The sequence below is a fragment of the Pistacia vera genome, unplaced genomic scaffold (assembly GCF_008641045.1).
Source record: "Pistacia vera cultivar Batoury unplaced genomic scaffold, PisVer_v2 Contig214, whole genome shotgun sequence".
NCBI lineage: Eukaryota > Viridiplantae > Streptophyta > Magnoliopsida > Sapindales > Anacardiaceae > Pistacia > Pistacia vera.
Window position 1 is genome coordinate 1,243,293 of NW_022196018.1, and position 16,851 is coordinate 1,260,143.

Sequence of the window (16,851 nt, forward strand, 5' to 3'; positions counted from 1 at the left end):
TAATAGTTATTGTCCTTCAATTTATAGGAATTCGATGATTCCACCAGATTTCGATGCTTATTTTGGCCGGAAGAGGTGGTGAAAGATTCGGTCACAGAATTTGGCGTTTTCTGCAGCCTAAATTAGCATAAAAAATTCGATGAAATCACCGAATTAATGTAGATCGAGAATTTGTGGTCCCAATAGGACCAGTTATGGCTGCAATGTGTTGCCGTTGACCATCGGTCAACGATGGTTTGACTGGTGTTGGCTGACAGTTTAACCATTGTCGGCCAAATTATTCTTTTTTGAATTATTAAATAATTTAAATATATTTAATGTAAATTATTTTAACATATTTTTAAATAGTTATAAAAAAATTTTGAATTATATTAATATTTTAAGAAATAAATTATTTTTTTGATCATTATACTTAAAACAACAATTTCAAAATCTAATTTACTAAACACATAATCATAAATTTTGAAAATCACGACAATTATATAAAAAACAAAGAATAGATAACCACAATAAAAGAGTATTATATATAATAAACGCGTAATTATTAGAGATGGGCGTTTGCCCTAGCCTCGCGGAGATCCATCCCGACCCGACCCTAATGGGTCGGGGAATCCCAAAAAAAGAAGGGGGATAGGACCCGGGATGGTCCTTAGTTATGTTCCCGCATCCAGGGAAGGGGATAGTGCAATCCCCGGCCCGCTCCATCCCCGTGGAGCCCCGACCGCCCCGCTTTTTTGAGAATTTTTTTTTTTTTTTTCCTTTACAAAATTGTATATAAAGTTAAAGTTTAAATCATGATTTTAAGTAATGTATCTAAATTTATGATATATACTTTTATAATATTTTCTAACGTTTGTATTAAATTTATAGAAAAATAATTTAAATAAGGGAGTTTAATAATTAAATATATGTATTATTACTTTGTGAATTTCACAAAATAATAATACATGGGACATGACCCAAAAATAAATTTAATTAGATTATTACAATTTACAAAACAATATAAGAATATATACAATTGCTTAATGACTTACAAATTACACAAATTCAATTATCCTTGTAATTAATTAATTGATCGATTAAATATGATGTTAAACTTAATCAAATAATGGGATTTGTCCATTTCACAGATGGACTAATTTTATTAGTTGTAGTAGAGATAGTGTTTTATGAATTAATTCACCAATTTACCTAGTAAATTATGTTAAGATTGAATTTAGTTATGTTAATTTCATGAAAAATTAATTAATTAACATGGCTAACGAAACCTAAGTCTCCATACAATTGAATAACTAAGCAATTTACCTAATAAATTATGTTAAGATTAAATATAATTATTGTATTAATTTTTGATTTCTTGTTGGAGTTGTCTGAGTACTCCAGCGGCAGCAATCCAACATTTTAACTTTCCGTAAATAGGCCCTGGCTTTTTCCAGTCGTTCAATAGCCCCTCCCTGCAGTTCTTTTGAATTTCAAATAGTATTTAAGATCCTCAGTTTTCGATTATCTAATAAATCACTTAATGAAAGTAGATTATCATTCCAGCTATTCAGAAATTAGATGGTATTTAACTTTAACAAGTTAAAAATTAGAAATATATGGTTTACAAGCTTTTTGAACTGTGAATGACATAGACGCATAATTGCAGCAATGTCGCTTGAATAATGATTATATTTTATTGTTTTGAAATCCATGAGTATGTTCCAATTTTTACCAAGAAATTGTTATTCACCATATTCAATTATTCATATCAATTTGCTTTTTAAATCTTAATTTAAATTTTATAAGAAATTGTTAGACCTTTTATTTTCTTACCTTAAATTATACATTTTTAATGAATTAAGTTAATTACCTACTGAAATTAAACAATCAAATTGTTAAATATAATACTTATCAACGTGCTAGTTTTTCACAATTAAAATAATTAATTTTACGAAAAGTTTTGATTTACACGGGACAAAAATCTTCCCTCGGGGGATAAATCCCCTGCGAAGCCCCGGTTATCGGGCCGGGCCGAGACGGGGATGGTCATGATCTTGTCCCCGCGAGCCAGGGATGGTCATGAGAAAAATCCCCACCCACGGGGACGGGTCGGGGATGGTCCTCAGAGAGGGTAACGGGGACGGGCTCGGCCCCGACCCAGCCCGCGCCCATCTCTAGTAATTATTGAGTAACATTACACCTCCAAAATCTTTGTTACAAATATTTGAAGAAAAAAAATTAGAAGAAATTAAAAAAAATAATTTATTTATGAATAGTGGTTGTAATAAGTAGAGGATGATGGAAGTGAAAGCAACATGTTAAAGAAAGAAAGAATAGGGTTAACTATTATTAGGCATGATTTGCAAAATAACAATTAAAATGCAGCCCATCATAGCTAGCCTATTGAAAACGACCACCACATGAATAATCAGAAAATACTGTTTCAGTCAAAAAAAGCAGCATAAGTATTCGATATTATTAGTTTAATTTTTTCATCATAACTATTATTAGTGCTAAGTACATTCCACAAGTTTTCAAAGACTTGTGCAATTGAATAAATCATGGCAAAATTGTATTACTAGTTTTGTCTTGCGCATGATAAATAAGTTTTAAATGAATGAAGTTTCAAGTGAATTATGAATAAAGCCTCCACTGACTTTTGACAAATTAAGCAAATCCTTTGAATTGTTTAGTGTTCTCATCGAATCTTAAATATTTAAGGCCTAAACCAAACCCAAAATTTATGTTTATAAAATCAATTTCACAGTTTAAAATTCAATTTAGTGTGTCAATTGATTTTAGTTAATTATGGTGAGTTCTGCTATCAAATTACAGATTGGTCAAAATGATACCAACAATATCTCATATAGAAAAGGTCAAATATTACAAAAATCAGTTTCATGTAACAGGTTACAGGAGTCTTTTTTGACCCAATATGCCTAATTTATCCATACTCAGTACATATTTCTAGAAACCAATTGCAAATAGCATATACGATTTCAAAAATATTTTTAATTAAATACTTACAAGTTGTCAGGGATTAGGATTTAAGTTTTCTTAGGTTATATGTGTTGTGAAATGACAAAAATGACCTTTGACGGTTAAATTTATCGTTTGAAATTAAAAAATTTAATTCAAGTAAAAAAGATTTTTTCCAGAGTTTTCTAAATTCTTAAACCCTAAATGTAATGTCCAAAAATTAAAAAAATAAATAAATAAAAAGCATGAGAAACCCAATTAAAGATTCTTGTTTTTGCAATAATCAACAAGTTTATAAAAGTGAAGCTTTAGAAGACAAATTTAAATTTGGTTCATTTCATAAATCAAGGCTACAAATGAAGATAAGGTTCCAGGGATCAGTTAATTATAAATTAAGGACTTATAATTCTAAGCCTTTAATGATATTTTTATTGGCCGAACGACTTACGCATACCCAAGGTTTACCAAAACGACAAGTTGGTACCCAAAATGTTTTGAAACGACAAACATGTACCTTCCGTCATGTGCTGTTAGTGATTTCTGTTTGTTCATAGTGAAAAGACTAAAATGCCCTACGACCTGTATGCCAGACTAAACTTTGAAGGGCATTTTAGTCTTTTCACTGTTAACAAGCAGAAATCACTAACAGCACATGACAGAAGGTACCTGTTTGTTGTTTCAAAACCTTTTGGGTACCAATTGTTATTACAGCAAACCTTGGGTATGCGTAAGTTGTTTGACCTATTTTTATTCAATTAAAATTTTATATAATGATTTTATCTTAGAAATTATCACATATTTCATTAAAATAAACATATTGTATATCGCCTCATGCTTTGTCAATTATGAACAAGAATAATAAAAAAAAAAAAAATAAAAGACATGACAAGAGGGAAGAGTATAGTGACAGGATTTAAGCAAATAATTTGGGTAAGAACATCAATTTATAAAGTGACAGGTGATCTAAAAACTAAAATAATATATCACTGTCTGATTGTATATGACATAGACAAAATCAAAGATTACGTAATGTTGATAATGGTTTAAATAAAGAAGTAACATTTCCTATTTAATTTAATTAAAAATCTTTTGGTCTCTGCCTCTAAAACGTATGTCTCTACGCATATAAAATTTCTTCAAATTATTATTTTTATTCGACCAAAAAAAAAAGGTAATATCGAGTAGCGAGAACAGTTTAAATTCAATTAATCTGTGAAAATGAATAAATTTAATTTTATCTAATTTGCGGAATGGATGAAAACAAATTTGTTAAGGGAAATGAATTTGATCATCTAATTTTACTTTTCTAAGTAAAATTTTATTATATAGGGTGCATTTGGATCATATAATGTTTTATTATAAGGATATATTATATTAACGGAAAGAAATATTACCTTGAAGATTACTGGGAATGTTTAGAAAATTTATTTGGTTGGTTCAAATAAATTGGTGAATAATATGTTTGGTTGGGAAGATAAATGGGTGAATATGTTATATAGATTATTAAATTACCCTCCTTTTTAAATATTAATATAATAGTATTTATTATTATTATTTTTAAAATCGTGTTTTAACCCTCAATATTTGAAATTTTGCTAAAACACCCCAACCATATAAAACTTTAATTTGTAGCAAAATCACCCCCACTCATCCCAAGCTACTGCCGGTAGCCAGCCACCACCATCGGTCATCGTCGACAGTTGATGGAATGATGTACGACTGGCTATATATGGTTGGTCGTGCGCCGACAAAGCCGGAAATGGTTATAGATCACAAATTCATAGCTGGAAAACGGCCAGGTCTATGGCCATTTCACGGCCAAAGATGTGGGCGTGAAAAGGCCAGATCTTTGCTGTGCCATTTCATAGCCAAAGATCTAACCTTTTCACGGCCAAATCTTTGGTCTTGAAATGGTCATAGAAACGCCAGATTTACAGATCCATGGTTGGAAACAGCCTTATCGATGCACGACTAGCCAGATCCCACTGGTCGTGTACCATTACGATGACTAACGCTGGTGGACAACGGTGGTTTTTTTTGTGGCTGGACGTATTTTGTTAACTTTTAAACTTTTTTGTGGTTGGGGTGTTTTAGCTAATTTCTCAAATATAAGGGGGCTAGGTAATTGTTATTTTGTAGACATTTGAAGGCAATTATGTTCGAAATAGTTTTTAATTAAGGATAAAATGGATAGAAAAATCACATTACCTCGGTAATATTTTAATAACACCCCCTAGTAAGGTAATATGATTACTTCCCATTTTACCAACAGTAAATACTATTTGCAATAAAAGATTATCGTAATATTTTATTACTTGCAAACCAAATACATGAATCTTGCAAAATAAAGATTACTTCTGTTATCTTATATACCCCCGATCCAAACGGCCCATAAATATATGATGATTATATATATCTACTTCCAGCTATCTTATAACAAACCAAATTAAGAAAATTAGAAGCCGTTAAGTATTGAATCTAATTGAAAGCTATTTGATTTCAAGCTGACCCACGTCTCATATGCAAAAATCAACTATTCAATGGAAATGGAAATGTTTGAATTAATGCAATACAATATTTTTGTCATTTTATAAATAAATAAAAGTATGAAATTAGCAATGCAATACATTATTGGAAATTAATACGTGTAGGAAAGAAATGAGTGAATTAAATAATTGATTAATGTCAAGTAAATGGGAGTCTTGTTAGGCAACTTTGTAAACTGTGGTTGAAAGTTACATGTATGGCCAACAAATTATATATATATGAAGAAATGAATTTTGCAAGGGGATATCTTATTGCTTACAATAATACCTCCAAAAGGTTGAATTTTATAATATTATATAAATAGAATAATTTCTTTATTTTACAAGAAAAGCTGTATTATTGAAAATTATTTTATGAATTTTATAAAGATTTCTTGTAAATTTCTGAAAAAAATGAAAATTTGAATTTGTCTTTTGTTTAATGAACAGACATCTAAAATGGTCCAAAGCAAGAACTTTCCACGAAGTCATCCATTATAGTATTAGTGCTAGTAAGCTAAAAAAATTTCCTTAGCTTGCTTTGTTTCATCCAAACATTTGTTCCAGCAAACAATTCTTATTGGAAATATATGAACGTCAAGAAACGGTAAGCTTAGGCAGGGAGTACTTTTTTCCATCATGTGATTGTTGTTGGGATCCAAACCCTTCAAACCGAATCTAACCATTCTATCTAAATATCCTCACAGCTTCCTCTTTGTATCAAATCCTAAACCGAAAAGAAACCACAAGTCAGGGGGAAGAGAACTGGCGTAACACAATGACTTGCTTACGATCATCACAGGTTAAAAAAAAAAAAAAAAAACCGATTAATACTGATTATTTATTAAACTTTATGAAAATTTCAACATTACCTAAAACAATTTTGAACAGTTCATCCACATCATGTGACAAAAGCTCAAATGTTGAGTAGCCGCTGTTCCATTTGGTTTAACCACCGCCCACCTCAACTTTTCTTTCCTAGTCTGTGGGTAGGAGTATCATAGCGTTTGAAATCCTCGTTCTCCCACCCCTCTGATGTTCAAACCAGTTTGCACACACCTCAACTAATCTTTTGAAACTCTAAAACTATTGGCCAATAAGATGTCCAGACCAGCTTGCTTCCACCTTAATTAATCCTTCGACCTTGAAATCATTAATTAGGTAAGAGCTCCAGTGCTATCCCTATTAATAGTTTGGGAGCTCAAACTCAGAGACTATGCTAGATCCTCTTGCTTTTTATCATTGTAAGGACTCAAACTTGAGAGATCATGTTAGATTCTCTTCTTAGGAGAGCATATTAGACCATCTTTTTGTTTTTACCATTAAAAGAACCCGAACTTAAGAAATTATGTTAATCCTCATTTCGCTCTTTTACTATTATCTAGTGATGATTTTTAGAATCTCATATATTAGTGAAAAACAACCATTTGTTTTGATGATTCTCAAAAAAATGATTTAAGTCAACAAAATCATCAAAAACTGTTTGATTCTATCTTCCAATTCGTCATCCTCTTAAAAAAAAAAAAAAAAAAAAAAAAGGTGCACATCTATAAATATAATTTGAACTGTTTTAAGTGCATTCCTAGACTAGTATAGGTTGTTCTACTACTAGTGAATTGAGCACTAAATATGTTATTAAGTATTTCAAGTTGTATTATGTAGCTATTATTTTATTGATTGGGAAAATATGACTAAATAATGGGATACCATAAAAACATTTTACATTATTTAAGGATTGAGAATATGTTATTCTTGTTATTGTGTTCATAAATAGAGTAGAATAGAATACTTAAATTTTGGAATTTAGTGTTGTTTATCTATAATAATCCAATGATTGAAAATGTGTTGAATTTTTTACGTTTTGTTTAAAACCAATGGATTAAAATAAATTAGCCACCCCTTACCAACATATAACTATAAGGCACCAATCAATCGAACAATTGAATAACATTATGTAAGAATAAATTACGAAACAATTTTATTGGATTCCTTTACATAGTAAAATAAAATTTATGATCTAGCATTTCACTGCTTAACGCTTTAAAAAAAAAAAAAAAAAAAAAAGGGGTAAAACTTTACATTAACAATTTTACACAAATTCAAACTTATTTTATCTAAAAATGTAAGGTGATTATCTTCTTTTATTATATATTTATACAATAATACTATACTTATAAAGATTTCCATACAAAATGAGGTGACAAAAAATGAATAAAAGAGTGAAATAAAAAGTCAAATTCTTTACATTCACTCTTCTATTCATTATTTACTATTTACTACATTACTTTGTATGAAAATTTTTATAAGATTTATTTGTAAGTGTAACAATATTTATATTTATATATATTTTGAGGGATAATTTTCAGCCTAACCCAAGTTGATGAAGTCTAATAAGTAAGTTTTTGCTAGTCGGGCCTAACAAGGGTCCAGCATGAATTACGTTTTAAAATAGGCCGAATTGTAGGTTCGGGCAAGCTATGGCCCAAATCCTAGAAGGCTGCCTGATGGGAAGGAGGCCCAAATATGCTGACTTAAGTGGGCAAATGGCAAGACACCCAGCTACCAATGATTTACTTGCTCCGTACTCCAAGTTAACTGCCTACTTCCGATATACTTCTCCGTCACTTCTAATGTTGATCAGAAAAAAACGTGGCAATTAGCCACCATATCTCAGAAACCCGCCGGCGCCACCAAAGAGTAGCGAGTAGTTTCTTAAATGATTATAGGGTCCAGGGGAATTTCCTTTCTGTAGATCTCTCACGAAACAGCCTCTACTTATGTTTATATAAATTATCCACATAAATTTATATTTATTATAACATGGACTTTAACTTATTAATTTATACTAACGCCATAACTGCTATGTCATGATTATACATATACTACCATAATTATAATCCTTAATAAATGATAACGTTAAACTAAAAATAAGTAGAATTTGAAATAACAAATAAAAAAAAAACATTAAATTTAAAATTAACAATTCATCATTAGAAAATAGAAACTTCGAATCTCAAATTGATACCATGAATAGTATTAAAACTTAAAACAATGTACATGAAATATTTAATATAAAACATGAAACTGATAACCTTGTATTTCAAATAAAATGTAATTGGTGTCCATAACAGGAGACTTGAAATTCTGAACATGTCATTATAAACCTTTAACATAGAATTGAAATCCAAAAACAATACTTGAAACTAAAGATAATGTAAATTAAATATATAATATAAAACTTAATTGATAAAAAAAAAATATTAAATTAAAAACAAGTTATTTGAAAGATTTAATGTAATTGGAAATCCTAATAATAAAAACGATACTATTAATATAAAGCATGAAATTTTATACATTAGACTTGAAATGAAAATAGTTTGATACTTTGATGTAAAACTAAAAATTTGAAACTTTACTTGAAACTTTTACAAAATTATTAATACATAATTCAGTTTATTATTTACAAAATTATTTTCCTTATCTTTGAAGAGTCGTATTTTAAATTAAAAATTATTTAATATTTTTCAATTAAAATTTTATTGAAAAAAGAATAAGTTATATGAAATTTTTAATGTGCTTCTTGACACACTTAACACATAAAACATGGAATTATCTAAACTTAATACTAAAAAACTTATATATGAAACACATAACATATGACTTGAAAGCTTTAACGTATAAATAGAACCTGAAATGTAAAACAATATACTTGAAAGTCAAAATGATCTGAAACTTGTAATTGTTAACCTTAAACTTGAAACTTGGAGGGATTTTTTAACAAAACATTAGATTTGAAACTAATGTCACACTTAAGACTTTTCACACTAATTTGAAATATATAAATAAAACTTAAAACCAAGAGCAACATACATGAGACCTTACAACTCAAAACTTGAAACTACAAACATTAAACTTAATATTAAAGGGACTTGATACAAAAGAAGTTAGGTTTGAAACTAATAATACTTACTACTTGAAACTTTTAATATGAATTTGAAACCTAAAAATAATATTTGAAATTTAGAATAGTATATGTGAAATTTATAACGCAAAATATGAAACCAATAATATTTAATTTGAAACTTATTGTAGATGATAAAATCTACCTGGAAGCGAGGAAGAGCCACTGACAACCTTGTAGACATGTAAGGACAAAGAAGAGTGAATGCAAAGGCTTGAGGGATACTAGTGTGATGTCGATCATAGGCATTTCGACGTTCAAGTCAGCACAATTAAAGTGAATTTAGTACCACGGCACGACTTATTGGCATAGAGTGGTTGGGGCACGACTTTACAATGATTTTGGGAGTAAAGTTAGTCGGAACTAGGCTCTACGACGGGGAAATGCAGTGGTTCTTGGGAGCAAGAACTTAGTGAACTAATGAAAGAAGTTGTGATTGAATGAATAATGAGAGGATTGGCTTTTGTTTATATAGTGAGCTAAGGAAGCTTGAGTTATTGTAAAATCAGGTGTTCTCACAATAGAAGTTTGATTAAATAGGAAACTAATAGTGCTAATCCATGTAGAAGTAGGAGTAGAAATACTAGTTCATATAAGACTAGAAGTTTTGGATGAACTAGGATATGTATGGGACTTAGAGTCCTATTGTGGGAGGAGTGTAAACTGATGGGCTAAAGCCTGAGGTAACATATCCTGTAAAAAGGCCCAACTCATGGAGTGGCCCAAAATTTAGGTTGACCCAATTCATAGGGTGGCCTTGATAAGAGTGATCAACTAGTGGAGTAAGCTGAATCATGGTATGGACTAGCTAGTAGAGTAAGCCGGCCAATAGAAAGGTCCTTCTTACAAAATGGATCATCTTGTTGGATGGTCTTCTCACAGGATGAGTTTTGATATGGGCCTAATCGGAGTTGGTTTGTTGCATTGAGCCTGAAGCTTTTGGGTAGACCAGAGTTGGGCTTTTGGCATGAGCCCAATCTAAGTTGAGTTGTGGACTCATGGCATGGAGCCACTTGATATTGGGCCAACCAGAGTTGGGCCTTGATGTGAAGCCTTTTGCTATTGGGTTAACCAGAGTCGGGCCTTGGCGGGGAGCCTTTTGCTATTCAGCCAGTCGCAGCCCGATACAGATTTTTACGTCAACACTTAAAATATTACTCTTGAAGCCTTAAATTTCAATTTATCATCCATGCATAGTAGTTAAAACATAGAAAAACAACATAAAGCTCGTAACATAAATTTTAAACTTTATAGGATTTGATACTTTGAAAATTGGATTTGACACTTACAATGATAATAGTGAAACCTATAACTCAAACTGAAATCTATGAAGAATATTTGAAATTAAAAAAAAAAAAAAAATTTGAAACTCACTATATTATACTGGAAACCTTAAAATTTAAAATTTGTAGTAAAATTTGGTATTATTTATATTACACTTGAGACTTTAATATTATATTTGATTCTTTTTTAACGTATATTTATAATTAACAGTATTAAGAATTATATTTTTTTAATTTTGAAAAAATAAAATAATTTTTTAATATTATTTTACCTAATTTTTGGGACAATCAATTGCAAGAACAAAAGGGTGGACAAAATCGGATTTGAGTCGGGTTTGACCTGCCTAACTCAACCCAATTCAATTTTAGGTTTGAACAATCACACACAAAGTCAACCCGACATCATTGGTAACTTGATCCTGTCCTGACATATTCGGGTCGGGTTGAGTGATAATTGGGTTCAGCTTAAACCTATTTATATATTATTGTACTTCTTTTATCATTCTCTATAGATGTAGAACTTAAGAATGTATCATATTTGGTGGAACAATCCTTTGGAAATCATTGGAAAATTTGAAGGCATGGTCTGAAAGTTGATGCCCACCAGCTTCACGCTCACCAGAATCAACAGCCTGAATAAACCAATTATATGCAAATTTTAACATTCATTATCATACCATATATCTAGTTGACTCGAAAATAATTAAGTGACTTACAGAATTAACAAATGAGCTCTCATTTGTATGCTACGACGAATGAGCAAGCACAACAAGAATTATAACAAAGACCAGTGTAAAAACAAATATGCTAAAATTGTTCTTAATCCCCAAAACTGTTAGAATGAAGTAAATGAATGTTACGGTCAATTGGACCATATGGAGAAGATTATATCAAGCACCCCAATTTGCCTGCGTGCTTCTCTTGATGTTGCATTGGATTTTTTCACAAGTGAAGTGTAAATTTCCCATAAACATTTAGCGTAAATGATATGGATTCTAACGCTAAGAAAATCACCGCCATTGTATGCCTCTCATATTTATCCAAAAAGTCTTGAGTACTAATTGGAAAATAGCTTTTTTCTGAAAGTGTCTCAGGAAATAACTCGAGAGAATTGCCGACCACCACCACTAGCGGTCACTAGAACCGCGCATAGCCGGTCGAATCTGACCGACCATACACTAATAAGATAAAAACCCCCTTAATCAATGGGCATTTTATTACTTTTCGAAAATCGCTAGGGCTTTCAAAACCTTAGCTATCTATATAAAATAAAAACCCAAAAATTATAAGATAAAACGATTATCTTACTTGGGTAAAGTCTAATGCTAATAGCATGTTGCGAAGTTAAATATGGTGATAACATGTTATGAAGGATTGGCTTTCTTTTTATTTCTCTATGGTTGTGTTTGCTTTACAGTAATCAACATGGGAATGGAATCTTATCACCCATCCCATGTTTGGTTTCATTAGTTCAGCATGGAATAAGACTTGTTAAGTTGAAGACATGAAACGGTGCGGTTTTGTCTTAAGTTGTACGACATCGTATTGGGGAGCTACTGAAGTGAATCATGGTCATTGATTAACTTCAGATCCAGTGGCTGAAAAACAACTTTTGGTCCATGGTATATAAAGGAGCAAATAGTGTAAAATCTGCAGGTGCGTTCTTCGTGTTTGATAGAGCAAATCTATTTGGGTTTTTTCTTTTACAATCAATTTGTGTAACCTGGTGTGAGTGAGTGATTAGAGAGTTAGTCGTTCAAGTGAGAGGGGTTTTACTCTCAAGATCTTAGAGATTTAAGGGAGAATTCTCTATGTTGGGTTACATGAGAGATTTGGTTGTTTGTGGGTGTGAGATCTTTGAATCTTTGTTGTAAACTCTTGATTCTAATTGATTAGTGCAGTGAGTTTTTCCGATTCTAGAGCTCAACGTGAATGTAGCCTATTCAATCTTGGTAGTCTATCCAATCTTGAACAGGTGAACCATGATGAATTTGTGTGTATTGTTGTGGTTTGTTATTGTGTGGTTTTTTGTCGTGACTGTATGTTAAAGATTATGAAGATTTCATAACGAGACTCTTATTCGTTAAAAAAGTGTGGAATGTCATTCCTTAAAAATGTGTGGAATGTCATCCATTAGCAGTATTAGACTAAGAAAATGTCTATTTTAACCCTCTCTAATTTTATTTTTCCATTTTACGCATAAGAAAATTAATTTAAATTTTTATTATTTTGTTAAAATATTAATTATTAAAATAATCAAACATATTTGCTATTTTGCCACTGTTGGTGCCACTGATAGAAATAGCCACTAACTGCCGAAAAAGTCATTGCCGACGAATTTCCTTCACGTTTCCGATGTCACTGCTAGTAGGTGGACGACCAGAGCTCGCAAATCTACTGATCTGGGCAAATCCTGACGGCCAAAAGCCATCATAATTACATCATGTTCGGTGGCATTTTGTCACGGCCACCACGCATGCCATCACTTTGCTGACTTTTGGCGACTAGGATCTGCCTATATAGATAAATTGTCGGCCACTCATTCACCACGTGCTGGCAGTGATGCTGGAAAAGTAGCGGGAAGTCATCGGCCGACAACTTTGACCAGTATTGACAAGCTTAAGAATTTTGAAAAAAATTTAATCCTAAATCCTTTTGAACTATTTTGAAACTTTTGAAACTTTTAAAATTTTGAGATTTTTAATTAAGTAAAGAATAAAATTTATATTTATTAAATAAAGTTAATTGGGGGTATTTTTATCCAAAAAAATAAATAATATTTCATTCCTTCAAGATTCTTTACTACAAGCAAACAATGCAATCCCCTTCCTTTCCTTACTAATTTTTCTATTCCATTGATTTCTATTCTTAATGCATATTCCCTTCCAAGTACCAAACATGGCCTATGTACCTTTCACACAGAATAAGACCTCAATATATAGTCTCACAAACAAACGCATACAATTAATATAATAAAGAAAAAGGTAAATTAACACCGATTCTAATAAGTAATTCAATTGATATAAATGGTCAACTATTAATGAATAAAAATCATGTGCACATTTATGACAATTGATTAATTGACATCTCAATTATTAGCTACCATAATTTTTTTTTTTTAAAGAATTTAGATAACACAATGATAACTATTATTCCTTGAATTCTTAATTTGCTAGGAATTTACTCCATAACTAGTACTTAAAACCTTATATGTGTAACATAGGAGTCATACACCTAAATCAAGAATCACAAGGCCTGAACAAACATTTCATGAAGGATTAATATGACATCAACCCCCCTGCGGTTTGATTAAATAAAAAATCTCACCGAGGTTTTTGAAATAACAAAAATCCTCTTATTATTAAGAACTGTTATGTAAGTGACCCATTAACTGTCACTTAGTTATGGGCAGTTACAATCCACTTCCATTAGGAAATGAATGCAACTTGAGATAACCATCTCATTAACCACTTGGGGTCCTGGGTGATGATTATATAATAAGGGATTAGTTTCCCTTATTATATTACCTTATTCCAATAGTGAGCCATTATATCTTACACACTATTCGAGTTAATAAATATTTACCTTATTACCCTTTTGCCATTTAGTTTAACACTTATGACTTAATTGTATGGAAATTTATGTAATATTTTTGGAATGTCAAGGGAAATTTCATTATTTAATCAAACCTATGAGAGATTTGTTATTAACTCTTTGATCAATCTTATAAGAAATAAGAGTTCTAAAAATAAATATACAAGATTCATAACATATATCCATTCACTTGTTATCAATGGTGTATAATATTACCCAAAATAATATAATGCATGCTCATCCTTCTATTGATTACTTTTAACAAAATATTACTCTTAGTATCATTGATTTATCTAACGGATGACAAATTACAGTAGCTCTCTGCAAATAACATTAACATTTTTTGTTGAGGCATATGATCTGTTATTTGCATGCCTCTAGGGATCATATGCTATCTTCTAAAGTGGTCATTCCCGATTGTCACCGACATTTGTTCTTTGCTGATGAACCGGGATGACCGGGACGGTTTAGGCACGGATTGAAGCGAGGACGAAAAGATTTCGTCATATTTAAATTACCTGTAAAGGCACGCAAACAAATTAAAAAAAACAAAAAAAGGTAATGTAATAAAGCCTTGAAACTTCGGCTATTAATAGACATACTCCTCATAATTTAAAAAATATCAACAAAACCATTGTCATTAGAATATTCTCATTATTAGCTAGCTCCTAATAGTTTGATTTCTTATGATTTGTAAAATTTCAGTAATAGTCATTGTCTTATGAAAATTGACTTGAACATAAGATTGTCATTTACATTAATATGCATCCTAATTGTTATTTTACTAATTAAAACAAACCCTTTGTTAAAAACAAATAATAATTAAGATATATATCATAACGCCATATGATATCATTATTACAAAAAATAGTACAAGTGTATATATATTTAGAGAGAGAAAGAGAGAGATAGAAAGAGAAAGTACTAACTGTTTAGATTTCTCTCAACAAGAGCTACCAGTGGAGTAAAAAGGAGAGCAATAGTGAAGAGAAAGAAACAAACAAATAAGTGAGAAGTACTGATATTGCTTGCCATATTTGCTTTTCTACTTTTATCTATAATAGCTAAGAGATGGTATATATAAGCAGGGCAGAGGGAGAGGGGTCAAGGTGGGTCAGTTGACCCTCCTTGACTTTGAAAAATTATCAAAATTCAAATATATATATATTTTTAAATTTGTACAAAGGACAGAAAAAAAGTTTATATATCTTTTCATAATTTTATCATTTCTAAAATTTGTTTATTAAATTAAATTACATCATTGTTATATATATATATATATATATATATATATATATATATATATATATATATTTATAGAGAGAGAAGAGAGAAGAGAGAGAGAAGAGAGAGAGAGAGAGACTTACAACCCACAGTCACGACCGCTCACTTAAATTACGGATGCTCAAATGAAATTAAACATGAGACCGTGTACCTATTTATACTATCCCCAATTGTTCTAACCATCTAGACTACCACATATGGGTTATATCAAAATATTAAACTTAGGAAAAAAAGATAATATGAAAAATATGTAGTTTGATGCATATTTTAGGTTCGAAACATAAAAGTGAAATTAAACAAAAGTTATAATATTTTACTATAAAAGCTAGACAAATCTTTGAATTTTTATTAATAGAAATTTTTATAGTTTAATTTGGAGTGTGTGTTATTTGTACTTGCTTAATAACTTGTTTATTAGTAAATTTTTTATTTTATTTTACCCTCATTAAAGTATTATATATTTATTCTATATCGTCAAACATAATCATAAATATATTAATTATAAAGAGCTTTATAAATAAATACTTATATTTTTGTATAACTTATACTCATATATTATTATTATAATTATTTATAATTGTATTATTAAGTTTAATAAACTCTTGACCCCGTAAAACGGGTGTCTGACTACACCTGTATACCATTAAAGCAGCCGTGACTTGAATTTCATTATGCTTTACAAAATCAAAGCACTGATGAGTAATGACACTAAGTGGATTAATTTGATTCTTCCATTGACAGAGATTGATTAGTTGTCACAGGAAACCATGGATTTGGGGAAATTTAATATGAAATTTTAATTACTATTCCAATTGATAGAGATTGATTAGCTGTCATAAATAATACTATATTCATTACCACTTGTAACGTCTTAGACATTATATTATATTCATTTAGATATACTTACCTGTTATGAGGGGTTTCAAAAATATCATAAAATCCATCTGTTTTAAGATATCTATATAATTACGATTATATCCTTAATAATTTAGAACAAAACTAGATTCTCTTTCGTTATTAATGAATAAAAGCATATATGATTTGTAAGGTTCTATTGCTTTGCGATTTCCTACTAAAATTTGTTCATTTTTTTTTTTGTCTCTAATTCCTTATTGATGCTTGTTGGATTTCTAAAGGGTTTGTTTTTTACCGTTAACTTTTTTCCCTACAACATTATAAATATCAAACAAGAATTATTGTATGAAATAATTGTATAACTTTGCAATATTTTATAGCTAAGAAG

The 16,851-nt window shown here is 30.3% G+C and overlaps 1 long non-coding RNA gene across 1 annotated transcript; it reads right to left on the minus strand.

Moving 5' to 3' along the window:
• Positions 1 to 14,663: 14,663 nt before the first annotated feature.
• LOC116129853 lies at positions 14,664 to 15,366 on the minus strand. Its single transcript, XR_004127963.1, has 2 exons — positions 15,254 to 15,366; positions 14,664 to 14,842 (listed from the first exon to the last, which is right to left on the minus strand). It is a non-coding gene; the product is annotated as an uncharacterized LOC116129853 (long non-coding RNA).
• Between the last annotated feature and the right edge of the window lie 1,485 nt (positions 15,367 to 16,851).